This window comes from Silene latifolia, chromosome X, assembly GCF_048544455.1.
Source record: "Silene latifolia isolate original U9 population chromosome X, ASM4854445v1, whole genome shotgun sequence".
NCBI lineage: Eukaryota > Viridiplantae > Streptophyta > Magnoliopsida > Caryophyllales > Caryophyllaceae > Silene > Silene latifolia.
In genome coordinates, this window is record NC_133537.1 from 333,718,925 (window position 1) to 333,737,033 (window position 18,109).

The following is an 18,109-nucleotide window of genomic DNA, read 5'->3' on the forward strand; positions in this document are numbered from 1 at the left end:
AACGGATAATTTGATAAAAAGAAATAAAAGAATAAAGGAAATAATACGAACAGGAATTAGCGTGATATTACGGATATTAGTTAGTAAATACGTAAGCTAATTAAACTAGGTCGAGGCAGAAACGGAGTTCAGGGACAGAACCCATCCTGGAACAGGCGCAGCAGGACTGCGCCCTCTGGAAGAGGCGCAGCAGTTGCTGCGTCTGTTCCAAGGGTGAGTTCTGGCTGTGAAGCCGGAACTGCAAATCGTTAGTGTCGATTGGTAAATTTAAAGGACGATTGATAATATTTACTCGGATGAAAGTGATTAATAGATTAATTACATGTGAATGATGGTCATAAAAGCGATAAACATGAATGAGACGGAATTAAACGGATTAATTACATGAAATTATGATGATAGATTGAACGATTAATTAGTGACATCGGTGAATGAAACAAACTAAACATGATGAATTAATGACAAATTAGTGACGAACATGTGAATAAACAAACGAAAACTATATCAATGACGAATTCCAGAAACTCAATATGAACAAATTGAATCTCTACAACCCGGAATTGAATTTAATGACGAAAACCCGCGAATATTGGATTATAAGGGATTTAAGTCGGATTCGAATAATTAAAACATGTGAATGAATTACAAACAATATACATGTGAATTATATGCTATGATGACAAATTAACAAACAAACATATGAAAACAAATAAGAAAGACGGAATACAGAGGACGAAGAAGAAGAAAAGAAGCAGGAACTGCGGCAGCCTCACGAAGAGGCGCAGCAGGAACTGCGCTCCTTCGAAGAGGCGCAGCAGTTGTTGCGTCTTTTCTCGACGCCTGTCTTCTGGAAATCCGCAAAAACAGGTTTTAACAAAGGGTTTTAGAAATCGGTTTTAACGGTGTATTCGACATAAACCTTACAATGATGATACGATAAATAAAATACAATAAATAAAAGAGGAATTTACACCCTCAGACTTACATGTTGACGAAACGAGATGAACTAAGATATCGATTAGTGAATGCTCGACGCGAATGCAAAGAGAGTGCCCTCGTAAGAGGAAAACGATTGATTAATTAAATTGATTGAGTGTAGTTGGTCAAATTGGTCGGTCATGCAACGGAGAGGCTGGTGCCCGGAAAGATCCGAGCTTACGTGGTCGGAAGTCCAAGCACGTAGGCGCCAATTAGTAAGAACGAAGTCTAGAATGCAAAGGGAGAAGAGAAGGGCGGACACTCGCGTGAGAAATATGAGGAACGAAAGCTCCTATTTATACTAATCACGTGAAGGAATAGGGTTTCGGAGACTCTTTGGAAGTGAATCTCGGAAAGATATAAAAAAGATACGTAAATCATGCAAAGAAGGGCCGGGAAGAGGCGCGGCAGCCCATCTGCGTCCCTTGGAAGAGGCGCAGACTGCTTTGCGTCTATTCCCGTGGAGGTTTCCTCCTGCTGAAGAAAGATTTCCGCGTTTGAGTTATGGTAGGACGGAAATAATTCGATTATCTTGTGAATATTACGGGATATTATTTGCCAAAAGATAAAATTTGTGAAATATGGAATAGAAATATCCGGAACATTCCGAACATTCCGACTCGGGATTTAACAAGTTATCGAGAAAATGGAGACGGTTTTTGACCCGGACTCGAATGTACTCTAATTACGCCAAAACGACCGTATCGGGGACGTAGATGACAACTAAGAGGTCGATATTAATATTTGAGCAAACACTTGACGATAATCTTACGAACTGTCACAAATCGTTCCGCGAACCAAACATGCGGCCCAATCATCACCGGGTGGTTTGCGGGAGGTGCGAAACGAGGTGTCTCTGAGCCCCCACTTTGACCGAGGCTTGGACAAGGCGAAAGTCAAAGTATAGCCATCAGGTCAATCGAAGATTACAACCTGACGACTATGGCGACGCGAGGCGGCTCAAGGGGTCGAGCCGAGGACCTATCGTCGGGAACATTTTAGAGTCTGTCGACTATCGGGGAGGGTCGTTTAAAGTCCATTAGACTACGTAAGGAAGCTCGCCAGCCATAAGAAGAGATCATACCTGAGACTTAATCGAACTTCGCGGGGAAACAAGAAATATTGAAAGCAGCAGGACGTCGGTAGAAACTGCTGGGGAATCCGCTTGCGTCGGTCTCAAGCGAACTCTGGCGAAACTTGAGGTTGAATCTGCTTGCGTCGGTCTCAAACAAATTCTTGTTGGGAAATATTGTGACGACTAGGAACATCTGGATCGTCGCGAGAGAAATCTTGAGTGAGCAGTACTGCAAAATACTACTGCGCTGGGGACAGACGACTAGGAACATCTTGATCGTCGTGAAAGAAATCTTGAGTGAGCAAGATCGCAAAATACTACTTTTATTTGGACATAATGATCTTGAGCAATACTGCAAAATACTGCTGCGCGGGATAAAATGAATTTGGACAATACTGCAAAATACTGTCGCGCTGGATAAAACGCGGACCGGAACGAAAGAAAATCGTCGAAACGGACCAAAAGAATATAATAGCGTTGAAGAAGAGGCGCACCAAAGATGGGCCCACAAATAACGAACTCATAACGAATTTTTGAAAATTCGTATGGAGGGAACACAAGGATGAGGCGCAGCAAGAGCTGCGTCTCTTGGAAGAGGCGCAGCGCCTGCTGCATCTTTTCCCCAATTTGGCTATTTCCGCGTAAAAACGCGAAATCAGAAGGATTATGTTTCATTATTTCGAAACTCAATTTCTTCAATTTCTCTCTCAAATCTTCACCATTTCCGTCGAGGTTGGATTCAAAAGCTTGCATTTACACATGACTAATCGAGGTATGTGTCTTAATCTTGCATTAATCATCTGCATTTGTCGAATTTTGAGCCGCGAGAATTAGGGTTTTCGACCCTTTTGATCGAAAATTTGGGGCTTTTTCCCCAAATGGATTTGCTTTGCCAAATTGATGCTAGAAATGGATAGTAGGCAATGTTAGGAACATAACCATGTATTCGCTTTGAATTTTCATCGAGTTTTGAGCCCTTGAGCGAATTTTGAGACGGTTTCACAGCTGAACCGTAAATTGCTTCGAAAATAGCCTTAGGAATGCCCATTGGCGATGAAATTTGATATTTGGGAATTTTGGTTGATGGGTAAACTTCCTGCCATCTCGAAATTTTGGTTGGTGACAACTTTTTCGGGGCACCTTTCTAGGGCATAATCGTCGTTATAACGAAATGCTGCCGAATTTTCGGCTTGAACCCGGAACTAGGCTTTGACTTGGGCTTGACTTGACCCAATTTGTCACATGAGTGATTGGGTTGGTGGGAATATGGCCAAAGATGGCCTGGAAAGGGCAGTTTTCAGGGCTCTGGAGGCTCGAAAACTCCTTAACAAAGGCTTGTCGTCATGTGACGCGGCCTAAATTTACTTTAATGTTGCAGGTGATGAGGCTTCTACTTCTGGGAGGACTCCTATGGAGATAGACGTCGTTATGGTTGAGGAGGCTTTAGAGCAGGCCTTCACCGATGCGGCGATGACTACTGGAGACGAGGCTCACGAGGAGGAGGCCGTCGAGGAGGAGGAGGAGGAGGCCCCGAGACGGGCCAACGTGAGGCGAGGAGGTCGTCAGCTGAGGGAAGCTCCCGCGTGGGCCGAGACCTGGGAGAGTAGACACCTCGTGTGGGCTGCAGAGGGTCACCTGTCCTACAGGACGGTGAAGAGCTTGGTAAATAAGAATTCACTACTCATTACCTATTCTCTTTCATTCTTTTTGTCCAAACTTCTTGCAATTTTCATTCAAAACTAAAGATAGCTTTGTTTCAAATCATAATAGGAGGCCGGGAACATCAGGTCGTTCTCGGGTTACACGACAGCGATGGAGCACTATGAGCGGCTGTCGGCGGAGGAGAGGGCCATGATCGAGCGTGGGGCGTTCGGTCCTCTGGTTCAGGTTTGGAGGGATATTGTGAAGAGGAAGTTGCGGGCTAACCTTAGCCTGGTCCGTGCTTTCTTGGATCGATTCTGGGATACGACTTCCACGTTTCACCTGCCTTTTGGTGAGGTGGGAGTTACTCTGGAGGATTACGGCATGATTTACAGTCCGCCGTGTGGGACCGAGGAGATGGTGTGGCCGGAGACTGCTATGAGGGCGGATTCGGCCGAGGCGAGGAGGTTGATCGGCTGGAACTTATCGCCGAAGGCTGTTGCAGTGCCGGGTTTGGTACCCAGTACCTACGTCCGAGACTACTTTGCGGGGAAGACCCCGGAGCTGGTGACGATCGATGGGAGGGAGACGGCTCCTCCTCCTGTCGGTGACCGAGCAGCAGAGCCGTCCGTGGCTTTGGTGGTTCCTGTCTTCGATTTACCTCGGAGACAAGGGCGAGAGGCTATCGACGAAGCTTCTTCCCTTCCTTTCTGACCTGAGTTCCCTAGGGCGCTGGGACTGGGTCACTGCTGGTTTTGCGGTCCTCATCCGCTTCATGAGGGCCATGGTTCGTCCGGAGTTGATGGAGAAGGGGACTTCTCCCGGCGCTGTCGGACCTGGACTACTGTTGGAGGTATGAACCTTCCTTAGTAAATTCCTTTCTTTATTGAATCACGAAAGATCGTCATTGATTATTTTGTTTTATAGGCATGGGTGTACTCTTACTTCCCGAGTCTCGCGCCCAAGAGGACAGAGCCGCTGGAGAAGGCCTATCCCGTGGTGAGGGATTGGGTGATGTGCCGGACGAAGAGCAAGCGCTCTTCTCACAATGTCTACCGGCGGGATGTGAACGCCCTTCAGCTGAGCAGCGTGAGTATCCCACTCGTATTTATTTATATTTCTTGTACTTTGCTTCCACTTGATCGTAGGAATGATCTTTGCCTTATCTTGTCGCAGTGGGTGCCCAGACCTTGGGCGGAGTACGCTGGAGCGCCTCCTTTTGTCGCTGAGGTCCTTCGACCTAGGAGCTCGAGTCGGCTGCTGTTGTGGACGTCGATGGGTCCTGTGTGGTATCTGGGCGAGCGTTTGGCTCGTCAGTGCTCTCGGGGCGCGTTGACGGTTCCCATTGACCCTCCGAGGACGATGTTCAGGGAGCCTACTGAGGCTGAGAGGGAGGCGGACTTGGCTGGTGCCAGTGGCGACGACCTTCTTCTGCCTGGCGAGGACTACTCAGCGTTCCTTTACGGGAGGTTGGCGTACTGGCCAGTAGTGGTGAGTATCTTTTATTTTCTTGATTTGATTTCGGGAATTACGATGAAAGATCATCGATTAACGAGAGCTATTTGTCTTTGCAGGAGGTTGAGGCGGCGGGCATCGAGCCCCCAGTATACCCCGAGACCCTTGAGTACACTGACGCGATTGGGAGGACGACGATCTCCGAGTTGCGTGACTTTGACGTAGTTGTGACGGATCTTTGGCCTAGGCGGGGCAAAGATCCGATTCGGAGGGTGAGCCTCCAGCTTATATACCTTTCGTGTAAGAACACATTTGATTGAATTTGTTCACTTTACTGAGAATTTCTTTTGAAATGCAGGTCGCGCCATCTCGGTTCGTGGCATTATGGAGGGTGGCCAACCGCCTACGAGCTACCGCCATCGAGGCACTCGTCGGTGGTCGAGATCGTCAGGTATGAACCTCATTTGATTTCTTTTGATTTTTTGGTTTTCAGTTTTGTTTGAGTTGATTGACATGAGCCAATTTATTTTCGTCTACTGGTGGTCGTGAGTGGAGCGAGAGTTGACCCAGTCTCGGGAGGAGACGGCTCGCTTGTCGAGGGAGCTCGAGTTTCGGGACGCCGAGATTGCTGCTCTTACGGCGAGGGTTGATGAGTTGGAGGGTGCCCAGCAGTAGTTTTGCGTAGCTTTGTAGACTTGTACATCTGATTTTGAACATTTTTGGACTTGTTTGGGGTGCAAGCCCCCAGTTTGCCTGGACTTTTGACTTGATTCGGGGCGCCAGCCCCCAGTTTGCTTGTACATTTGTATATATGATGGCCTGAGTGCCTTTGCTGCTGGGTTGTGTTGCTTGTACCTGCAGGTTAGTTCTTGAACAGGTTTGGTAGACAACGGTTTACGCCGTCATGCTGCCGAAATTTACATGGAAATCTCACCAAAACATACATTTTATACACATATGGCCTTAATTAGCGCAAAAATGAGACTCAAAAGAAATGCAAAAAATTTGCCGGAAATGACCGGACGGTAGGGAGGGTTACCCCCTAAAAAAAAAGAAAAAAGAGAAATCTACAAGTGTAGAAATGAAAACAAAAGAAAATTATTTCCTAAAAAATGAAATTTACTTCCAAAAAAAAAAAAAAAAAATGAAATTTATTTCCTAAGAATAAATAAATGAATTAAAATAACAAAAAGAAGAATTAAGTGCGATGAAAATGGCGAAGGTGTCGACGTCGCCTCGAAATGCGTGCCCACGAATTTAGGAAATTTGAAACATGGTAAACTGCTCGTATTTACCAAAATAAAATCCCGTAGGAATAGGAAATTATTCGTTATAGAATTAGGAAAGATCCAAACGCGGAAATCACAGAAAGTTAGTCTGGGGAAGAGGCGCAGCATGAGCTGCGTCGCTTTGAATAGGCGCAGCAGGAGCTGCGCCTGTTCCCAAGCTTGTCTCTTCTGGCGGATTTTTGGAAACAACAATTAGTATAAATAGAAGCGTCGACGAAGCTTTAAATCATATAATTCTTCCGTCTCTTCTCCGTTAATCCTCATAAAAAAACTCCCAAAATAAATTTTCAAGAGAAAATTGTCATCATGAATACTTTGGAGATCCGCTTGAAGGAATGGACTAATGAATTCTCGAATGTTGAGAAGCACGACATGGGTGCTCATAACCTTGGGTCTCTATTGAGTTTGAAACTGATTAAGGTGGTAAAACCGTTCTTGGATGCTTGCCTTGACTACTGGGACCCAAATTGTCATGTTTTCGCGTTCCCAGGTGGCGATATTTGTCCTTTTCAGGAAGAAATTGCTGCTATTGGTGGGTGGGACCCGAGCATCTACCGCCATTCCTTCCACTTCACAAGGGTATAAGACCAAATTCAGAGACTTGCTCGGATTGACTAGACTCGAGGTGGATCGCTTGGTTACCCCGAAAGGCGTGAGAATCTTTGGACTTTGTAGACCGATTCATCAACGGGTGACCCCACTGTCTCTTATGTTGCTAGGAGGAGAGCATTTGGCTTTTGTTTGCTGCATGTGTATGTCTTCCATGGACACGTTGATGAAGATTTGCGAGGTGATCCCCGTCTTTTGGGTCTTATCGAACAAATGGAGCTGCGCAGGAGCCCAGCTTGCTTGTGCTTAGGAGAGATTATCTTGGGTTTGGATAATAGGAAATCCAACCGCGATCTTCCATTTTTGGGGAGTCCCGTTATCCTACAGGTAAAAGACACCCTTTTTTTTTTTTTTTTTTTTTTTTTTTTTTTTTTTTTTTTTTTTTTTTTGTTTGGTGTCTAATACCTGCTTTTGGTAGGTTTGGCTTATGGAACGGCTCCGACTGCTCGAGCCCCCAGTTCATGCACTTTCCTATCATTCCCGTATGATTGCGATGAGGACGCGGTTGTATATGGTGGACTTCACTCGGGTCTGCGACTATTGGAAGAACAAGCTGAAGAATGATGATGGCCCGTTGATTAGGTGGGTTGTACCATGGTGGCACCTCAAGTCATCTTTGGAGTGTCTTCTTTGGATCCCACTAGGTCCGTGCGCATTCCGGGGTTGGAGTTCATGGTATGCATCTTTCCGGAAAGATTGATGAGGCAAGTTGGGTTGAAGCAGACTATCCCGAGGCTTGATACCGTTCCGCAGATTGCTGTAGCGCTTACCACCGAGAGCCGAAGAGAGTGGGCTATCAAATGGGCCCAAAGGAACATGTGGTTCTTGAGCTTCTCCGCCAATGCTTTGTGGGTGTCGGATTCTTATCTGAGGTGGAGAAAGGCTGCAACTTCGGAAGAACGCGAGAGACTGAGGAAACGCGAGCCTGTTGACTACAAGGTGCGCGAGGGAGAGAAAGAGAAGGAGAAGCATCTGACAGAAGGAGAAGAAGAAGCTGGATTTCAGGTCATTCATCCTTCGAAGAAATCAAAGACTACTCCTGTTGCGGAAATGGTGGTTGGCAAGAATGGAAGAGTCAGGCCTCGAGAAAGACCGTTGGTGATTATGTCTGAAGTGGTGCAAGAGCGCCCGGCTCGAGGTCGTGACAAGAAATATGACAAGAATGACAAGGGCAAGGGAAAGATGGAGGAATAGCCCGAGTCCTTATTTATTATTTGATTATTATTATTATTATTATTGTTGTAATAAAAAGGAGGGATTTTTAGAATCCTAGCCTATTCTATTTTTATTATGTAGCGTACTATTATTATTAGAAAGCGAATGGAATAAAAAAGGTTGAATGGTTAAGAAACCGCTGTGACTTTCTTTTATTATTCTTATCGAATTTCAAATGCAATGCAAATGTCCTTCTATTTACATTTTAGGTATATTGGGTTGAATCCCGTGAAGGATTGCCTACGTATTCACTTAAAAAAAGCGAAATCAAACCCTTGCGCGTAGTTCGAGTAAATGTAAAAGAATAATTGTTCGAAGCAAGAGCTTGTAATGAACATAGAAAAATAAGCATGAGCTTTTGCTTGTTCTCAAGGTGCGAATTTAGTTTATTTGATGATATGAGGAAGACAATCTTGTCAAAATGCAAGAGCATAGTGACACTTAGCTTATTTCAGCTTGGCCAGGGGCCGTTTATTTAGTGCCACAAGAGCGACACATGGGTTTACGCGAGGCGCGTTTTTGTCCTATTCTAGGCATAGTATCGTTTCAGTTGGTCAAGGTTTGTAGGGTTTGAAAACTCGTTCCCATCTAGGTCTGTGATTCTAACCGCACCCCCTGGAAGTATGGATTTGACTAGATATGGTCCGGCCCAATTAGGTTTGAATTTTCCCCTTGGGTCGAAAGGTAAAAGAGCTCTAACCGATTTGAGTACTAAGTCTCCTTCTTTGATGTTTCTTGGCCTAACTCTTTTGTTGAAAGCTCGTTTGATACGTGCTTGATATGTTTGGACATTATGTAAGGCGCGTAGCCTACGTTCATCCAGGAGGATGAGTTCTTCATATCTATCCCTCTTCCAATCGGCTTCAGGGATTTGACTTTCGAGTAGAATACGCAAGGATGATATTTCTAGCTCGACTGGTTGTACGGCCTCCATGCCGTAGGTTAAATAGAAAGGAGTAGCCCCAGTGGGCGTCCTAACTGATGTACGGTACCCCCATAAAGCAAAGGGTATCTTGCTTGGCCAATCTCTATAGTTGTCAGTCATTTTCTTGAGAATTGTGACAACGTTCTTGTTTGCCGCTTCTACCGCGCCGTTAGTCTGTGGTCTATAGGGCGAAGAGTGGTGATGCTTAATCTTATATTTGGCCAGCAATTGCTCGGTTTCAGCTTGGAAGTGTGACCCATTATCGCTGATGATCTCATGTGGGCAACCATATCGACAGATGATGTTGTTTTGTATGAATTTTGCCACATTTTTAGCCGTAAGAGCAGTGTAGGAAGCCGCTTCTACCCACTTGGTGAAATAGTCGATTGCTACTAGAATGAAACAGGTGACCTCTGTTCGGCTGGGGTTATCTTCCGATTATGTCAATTCCCCATGCGGAGAATGGCCAAGGAGATGTCATCGTGTATAGCAACGAAGGAGGGACATGTTGTACATTCCCGAAGATTTGGCAATTGTGGCAATGTCTCACGTATTTGATACAATCAGATTCCATTGTGGTCCAATAATACCCTAAACGTGTGATTTTCTTTGCCATCATGGGCCCACTCATGTGGGGACCGCATTCTCCGTCGTGGACTTCTTCCATCACCTTTCGTGCCTGTGAACGATCAAGGCAACGTAGGACTACACCAAGAGGTGTTCTTTTGTATAATTCTCCTTGCATCAGAATATATTGGGAAGCTAATAGGCGTATAGCACGTTGTCCCCTCTTGTCCATAGCCGGTGGATAGGTACCATTAAGCTTGAAATTCAGGATCGCTTGGAACCAGGGTTCCTGTGCGATTTCTTCTTCATCGGTGATTTGATGGACATAAGCCGGCTCTGACCGTCGTTCGATACACAAAGGCATTTCCATCATGTGATCTGGCATATTTATCAAAGATGCGAGTTTCGCAAGAGCGTCTGCAAATTGATTTTCCTCTCGAGGTAGGTGTAAGTAGGTCACGTGATCAAAGAATTGAGCCACTTGGTCTATCCTAGCTTGATAGGGTGCGAGGCTTTCGCTTCGGATTTTCCAGGATCCTGTAACTTGGTTGATGATCAGTGATGAATCCCCATGTACTCGGAGGTTTTTGATGCCTAAGCTTACTGCCGCTTGTAGTCCGATGAGACAAGCTTCATACCCTGCAGCGTTGTTTGTCACCTCGAAGTCGAGTTTGACAAAGATTGGTGTATGCTCACCTTCGGGAGAAATGAGCAACACTCCTATTCCGAATCCTCTTAAATTTGATGCTCCATCAAAGTATAGGTCCCAAGAGTCTACGTCTGTTTGAAGTATATCCTCGTCGGGAAATGACCAAGTGTCTATGGTTTGTGCGTCGTTGATAGGATTTTCTGCGAAGAATTCGGCGACGGCGCGATCTTTTATAACTTTCAGTGGCACGTATTTGAGGTCGAATTCTGAGAGCATCAGAGTCCACCTTGCAAGACGTCCGTTGAGGACGGGTTTCTCGAAGAGGTATTTGACTGGATCCATTTTGGAATATATCTTGACGGAGTAGCTAAGCATGTAGTGACGTAGCTTCTTCGTTGCCCACACAAGAGCGAGGCATGTCTTTTCGAGTTGTGAGTATTTGCACTCATATTCCAAGAATTTCTTACTTAGGTAGTAAATGGCTCTTTCTTCACTTCCTATGGTTTGAGCCAGCATAGCACCCATGGCAGTTTCAGTTACTGTGAGATATAAACCAAGAGGTTGATCTTGTTGTGGCGGCATGAGCACTGGTGGTTTAGCCAATATCTCCTTGATTCGGTCAAACGCCTTTTGACAATCATCATCCCACATGGTGTGGTCTGTTTTCTTGAGTTTCTTGAAGATAGGCTCGCAAATCATGGTAAGTTTCGATATGAATCGACTTATATATTGTACCTTTCCCGGGAATCCCTCGACTTCTTTTTCTGTTTGAGGTTGTGGCATTTCGATCAGAGCTTTGATTTTTGAGGGATCTATTTCTATACCGCGTTGGCTGACGACATATCCCAGGAGTTTTCCGGATGTTACCCCGAATGTGCATTTCTGAGGATTGAGTCTCATGTTGTACTTTCGTAGCCTTGCGAAGAACTTGCGAAGGTTTGCAATATGTCCCTCTCTTTCCTTGGATTTGACGATCATGTCATCTACATATACCTCAACTTCTTTGTGCATCATGTCATGTAGGAGTGTAGTTGCGGTGCGTTGGTATGTAGCTCCGGCGTTTATCAATCCGAATGGCATTCTTTGTATAGCAATATGTTCCCGTTGGGTGACGAATGCGGTCTTGTGCATATCTTCCATGGCCATCTTGATTTGGTTATAACCCGCATATCCATCCATGAAGGATAGTAATGCGTGGTCCGCAGTATTGTCCACCAATATGTCAATGTGAGGTAGAGGAAAGTCATCTTTCGGACTTGCTTTGTTCAAGTCCCTGAAGTCAACACAAACACGGATTCTCCCATCCTTTTTGGGCACGGGTACTATGTTAGCTACCCAGTCAGAATACTCGGAAACTTTGATAACCCGGCTTTGAATTGTTTATCCACTTCTTCCTTAATCTTTAGAGCCCATTCTGTTCTCATTCGTCGAAGCTTCTGTTTCACGGGTTTGAAAAACCGGCTTAATCGGAATCCTATGTTGGCGATATCCTGTCGATCCCTGGCATGTCTTTGTAGGACCAAGCGAAAACGTCTTTGAATTCATTTAGGAGGTCTATGAAATCGGCCCTTTCGGTAGAGCTCAAGGTAGTCTCTATCCTAAGTTCTTTGGGTTCTAATTCGGTTCCTACGTTGATGGGTTCAGTATCTTCTATTACTGGTCCCCCTTCCCCTTCCTGTAATATTTCTTTGGCTACGTAGGGAGGTATTTCGGTCAAGTCTGGGTCTTGGTCATCCTCGGTATCATCATAAAATGTAATTGCACTCGAAAGAACACAGAGAGTAAGCGAACCTGATTTATTCATATTAAGATTTGAGTAAAGTTGAAACAAAGAAGCCAACCGATCCATGGTCAGTGGCGGCAAAGGAACGATGGTGGGGCATTCCCGAACTACCGTGACTACTCGAGGCTAAGCTAGGAGAAACGAAGGGAGTGGGGATGACAACAGAAGTAGACTCTCTAATGACTTCTCTAGACTCCGACTCTGACTCCGACTCCGACTCGAACTCGTCGTCTTCTGGTTCTCCTTTGAACATCTCTCCTTCTCCGGTAGTGAGCTTGAAGAGCCTTCCTTGGTTGTTGGTCCATTTGATAGATTTTCTCCATCCTTCTGCTTTGCTTTGTGTCGATTTCTGTGATCAATGCGGTGGGGTTGAAGCGATCGTCTTGAAGTATCATAGTAATGATCTCATCCTGCGCGGCCCTAATGAATCGGTCTTCTCCAAACAATAGGCTAACAGCTTTGTTCGTCGAAGCAAGGTGCTTGACGGGTTTTGACGGTAGGAACCGTTTCGGGAGGAATGAAGTAGCAATCGTGAAAGATCTCGATTCCGGCCAACTTCCTCTCGAGATAATGCCAAGGTTCGGGAAATCCATGGAAGAGTTCTGAACTTCCTTCTTGAACGAAGTACCCATTTAGAGTGGGGAGGTATGGCCTCATTTGGACTCCCACGTGCTTGCGATTTTGGACTTGAGCGAGCATCTCGAGAACTTCTTCTTTTGTGGGTTTATACCCTAGCCCAAGTGGTATCCTTGTCGAGTTGCCTTTCTTGTATGGTGCGAAGGTGTTCTTCCGAATTGGGTTCAAAGGCATTCCAGGGAAGTATCCCTGAGATTTGAGTATGTGGTTGACCACCAAGTTGGAGTAGGGATTATAGTATAAGGGTGCCAACTCACTTTCTATGACATTCACACTTTGGAAGCCCCCAAGTTCGTATATGGGATCCGCAAGGACTTGATTGTTTGATTGCTTCTCGATTATTGCCTTGATGGGTGACGAAGTGATCGTCACAACTTTGCCATTTAGTGGGATCTTGATCTTTTGATGAAGGGTGGATGTTACCGCTTTGGAAGCGTGAATCCAAGGCCTTCCCAGAAGTATGTTGAATGAAGCTTCGATGTCCACTATTTGGAAGTTAACCTTTCGTTCGATTGGTCCCGTGGCTATGGTTAGGCTAGCAAGTCCAACCACTTTTCGTCGTGTACCGTCGTATGCACGTACACCTTGATTTGTAGGAGTCCAATCCGACTCCTTCATGCCTAGCTTATATGCCGTTTTGAGGGGTATGACGTTGACCGCGGAGCCATCATCTACTAAAGTCATTGGCACATTTTTCTTTAGACAAATGACAGTGACGTATAGAGCAAGGTTGTGACTAGCGCCAAAAGGTGGCAAGTCTTCATCTGAGAAAGTAATAGGATTACTTAGCCTCGGTGATTCTTGGAAGACCAAGTTGACTACATCTTCAGGAGTGGAGTTATGTGCTACATTCAATTTGGCCAAAGCTTGCAGTAAAGCTTGGCGATGCGGGAATGAGCTTGCCACTAGTTGCCAGACTGAAAGATCAGCCTTGGTTTTTTGTAATTGCTTGAGCAAATGATCAGTGGGGTCATCTTCGTTGTCATTTGGTGTGATGACGTTGGTTGGACCGTTTTGAGTAGTGCTTTGATATGGGTGACCCGAACGAGTTAGGTGATCCACATCTTGGTCTTCTCCATTTTGGACTATTTCCTTGACCAAGGAGTTTTCAATGAGGTATTCGTCTTCATCGTCATCGGCCCAAACCCCATTGACTGCAGCTAGTTCCTTCATTCTCATGATATCACTTTCTAGTTGTACGATTTGATCGACTAGTTTATCAACCACGGCGACTACTTCTTGCATAGTGGCATTTTGAGAGAAGATCAATGGTACACGTTCTTTAGGCATTGCATTGGGATGGCTCAAAGCCGTTACCATGTTTTCTAGTTCCCACACTTGTCTATCTACACTCCTTGCCCATGCGATGAAGTCGGAAATAGTAGGGGAGATGGTAGAGTAGAGCCTTTCTTTCTCAATTGCATGAATTTCATTTTCGGTGGGAGAAATGAGGTGTAAGCAATCTAAGGTAGATTCGTCACTTGTAATCACTAGAACTCCAAGAGGATTCTGAGTGTTGTTGGGCTTACCTCCTGGTGGAATTGGAAGTCGACCATCTTCGATCATATCTTGAAGCACGTGTTTCAACTTGTAGCATTTTTATGTGTCGTGCCCTTTGCCCCTATGGTATTCACAGTAGGAGTTTTCATCCCGGAACTTGGACTTTCTTTCGGGTTCGGGAGTAGGTCCAATGGGTTGGAGTTTACCTTGCTTCATTAGCCTTTTTAGAGCGTTGGAGTATGTGTCCCCAAGGTTTGTGAACTTCCTTGGTGGGCTAGTTTTCTTGGATGGCTCGAGAAGGTTAACTTCGTCGGTCTTGCTAGTAGAGCCGTATGAACGACTTGTGGACCCTTGATATCCTCGACCTACCGTTTTGGACAAGAGTCCTTTACGGATGTCATCTTCAATTCGTGTCCCTAGTACGGTTAAGTCCTTGAAAGTCTTGATGTTTTGATATCTCAAGTGACTGGCATATATGGGTTTGAGATTATCCACGAACTTTTCCACGAGAGTAGCCTCATCCGGGCGTTCAACTAGTTGAGTACTAGTCTTCCTCCACCTACTTAGGAAGTCGGTGAATCCTTCTTTGTCATTTTGGGTAAGAACCTCTAGAGTACGCATGTTGACTTAGATCTCGGCATTGTCCGCGTATTGTTTCGAGAATTCGATCGCGGCGTCCTCCCAAGTAGCGACCTTTTTGTGATCTAAAGTGTAGAACCATTGCTTTGGGATGGTGTCAAGAGATGAAGGAAAGATCCTTAAGAACATCTCGGGTTTGATGCCTTTGATAGACATGTAGTCCTTGAAGGCACGGATATGGTTCAAAGGGTTCTCATGTCCTTTAAACTTAGGGATATCCGTCATGCTAAAGTTAGTGGGCAATTTGGAATTGACGGCTTCATATTTGCGATTGTTTTCCCTATAAATATCATCCCCCTTAAGGTACATCCATTGCTCCTCTAGGTATTGGAGTCTTTTCTCAGCTGCGGTTGTCCCTAGGACAGGATTCTCATCTTTAGACTCGTCATCGGAAAATTGCAGTACTTCACCTTTAAGGGGAGGCAACCTCCCCTCTACATCAAATATACGACCTTCGATAAGTTCAAGGCGGTCATAGGTTTGTTCCTGAGTGATTTGCATTTGGGTTATCGCGGCTAGGATTCGATCATTACTTTCTTGAATTTGCTGGAGGTTTGTTTCATCACTTGACCTAGGCATCTTGGAAACTGGATAAGAGATCGGCGACGAATCAAAACACGATCGACCATTCTATCACACTTACTAAAAGAAGAAAAGTTTTGACTCGTGAAGTGGGTGTGTGCCACTTGTGTTGAGTGAGTTTTGAAGAAAGACAAGGTCTTTGGAAATGTGTGTCCTAGTCAACTGTAGTGTAGTTGTAGGAGTGGACTCGAAGTGAGGTTTTGAAATGGGCTTGTGGCCCGAATTTTGACTTGACAAACGGACAGAGTTTTGACCGGATTTTGCGCTAATTAAAGGCCTATTTTTTCGAAATTCTTGTTTGAAAATGAGGATTTTGATTTTTTTGAAAATTCGTCATGGTTTTGTTTAGAAGTGGTGATCACGTAAGGTTTACACATTTATACAAGCATTATAACGGGATCTTTGAGTGCATTTAAAAGGGTTTTGGTTTAAAGGGTGGGTTGCCATACCGAACCATCAAACCCGAAGTCTGTGGAGAGGCTCGTGCCAAACAAGAGTAAGGCCGATTCCTAGTCCATTTCCTCAAGTAGTGAAGGCCCTTGATACAAACAAGAGTAAGCATCATGGTATGGATGACGTCAATCGCTATCCATCTTTGGGCCCAAATAAGAATTAGGACCGTTTAGACGGGACGATTGGTCGAATGGGTTGGGTTGGGCCTAGGAAGGCCGAATAAAACGGTCTAGGAAGACCGAGTTATGAAAACCGACAATTGTCTTGTACAAACTTATTCCCTAACCTTGTTCAAGTTTCACCCTTGCTACACGTAAGTGTATTATCCCCAGCGGAGTCGCCAAACTGTGGACAGCGGGCCGCCCACGGGGGCGCTTGGTGAGAAACGAAACAAGCGTTTGCATTTTGTATGGAGTCGCCACCAATTTTTATGGGAAATTGGAACCGTTCGAATACCTCGTGTCATGTCAAGACACAAAGTAGTGACATGAACACTAAGCAATCGTTACCCTTAGCATTCTATGTCTAGAATGACTCTCGTGGATGCCAATGAACACGGGTGCTCACGGAGATCTGGAGTAAGGGGTGAGGGTACGTATTAGGAAGCTCTTTTGATCGAACACCTAATCCCGCCCGCCTCGATAGCGGCCTCTACTAATGATTAGGGAAGTTATTCGTACTTGATATATCGTCGGTTGAATGCATGCAATGCAACATCCAAGTTTTAATCCTAGCATGTGAGAATTTAACTAAGTCGGTTGACAATTAAGTTAGCAAACAATTGATGTCGAAGTAGGAGTTAATACTCATTTACATGTGAAAACATACAAACAATAAATGGAAATACAATAAATTACAATAATGGAGATTACATTAATTACAATGGATTAGGCGATTTATGTCGAAAATACCTTTTAAAACGGATAATTTGATAAAAAGAAATAAAAGAATAAAGGAAATAATACGAACAGGAATTAGCGTGATATTACGGATATTAGTTAGTAAATACGTAAGCTAATTAAACTAGGTCGAGGCGTAAACGGAGTTCGGGGACAGAACCCATCTGGAACAGCGGCGAGATGCGCCCTGGAAGAGGCGCGGCGATTCTTGCGTCTGTTCCAAGGGTGAGTTCTGGCTGTGAAGCCGGAACTGCAAATCGTTAGTGTCGATTGGTAAATTTAAAGGACGATTGATAATATTTACTCGGATGAAAGTGATTAATAGATTAATTACATGTGAATGATGGTCATAAAAGCGATAAACATGAATGAGACGGAATTAAACGGATTAATTACATGAAATTATGATGATAGATTGAACGATTAATTACTGACATCGGTGAATGAAACAAACTAAACATGATGAATTAATGACAAATTAGTGACGAACATGTGAATAAACAAACGAAAACTATATCAATGACGAATTCCAGAAACTCAATATGAACAAATTGAATCTCTACAACCCGGAATTGAATTTAATGACGAAAACCCGCGAATATTGGATTATAAGGGATTTAAGTCGGATTCGAATAATTAAAACATGTGAATGAATTACAAACAATATACATGTGAATTATATGCTATGATGACAAATTAACAAACAAACATATGAAAACAAATAAGAAAGACGGAATACAGAGGACGAAGAAGAAGAAAAGAAGCAGGAACTGCGGTAGCCTCACGAAGAGGCGCAGCAGGAACTGCGCTCCTTCGAAGAGGCGCAGCAGTTGCTGCGTCTTTTCTCGACGTCCGTCTTCTGGAAATCCGCAAAAACAGGTTTTAAAAAAGGGTTTTAGAAATCGGTTTTAACGGTGTATTCGACATAAACCTTACAATGATGATACGATAAATAAAATACAATAAATAAAAGAGGAATTTACACCCTCAGACTTACATGTTGACGAAACGAGATGAACTAAGATATCGATTAGTGAATGCTCGACGCGAATGCAAAGAGAGTGCCCTCGTAAGAGGAAAACGATTGATTAATTAAATTGATTGAGTGTAGTTGGTCAAATTGGTCGGTCATGCAACGGAGAGGCTGGTACCCGGAAAGATCCGAGCTTACGTGGTCGGAAGTCCAAGCACGTAGGCGCCAATTAGTAAGAACG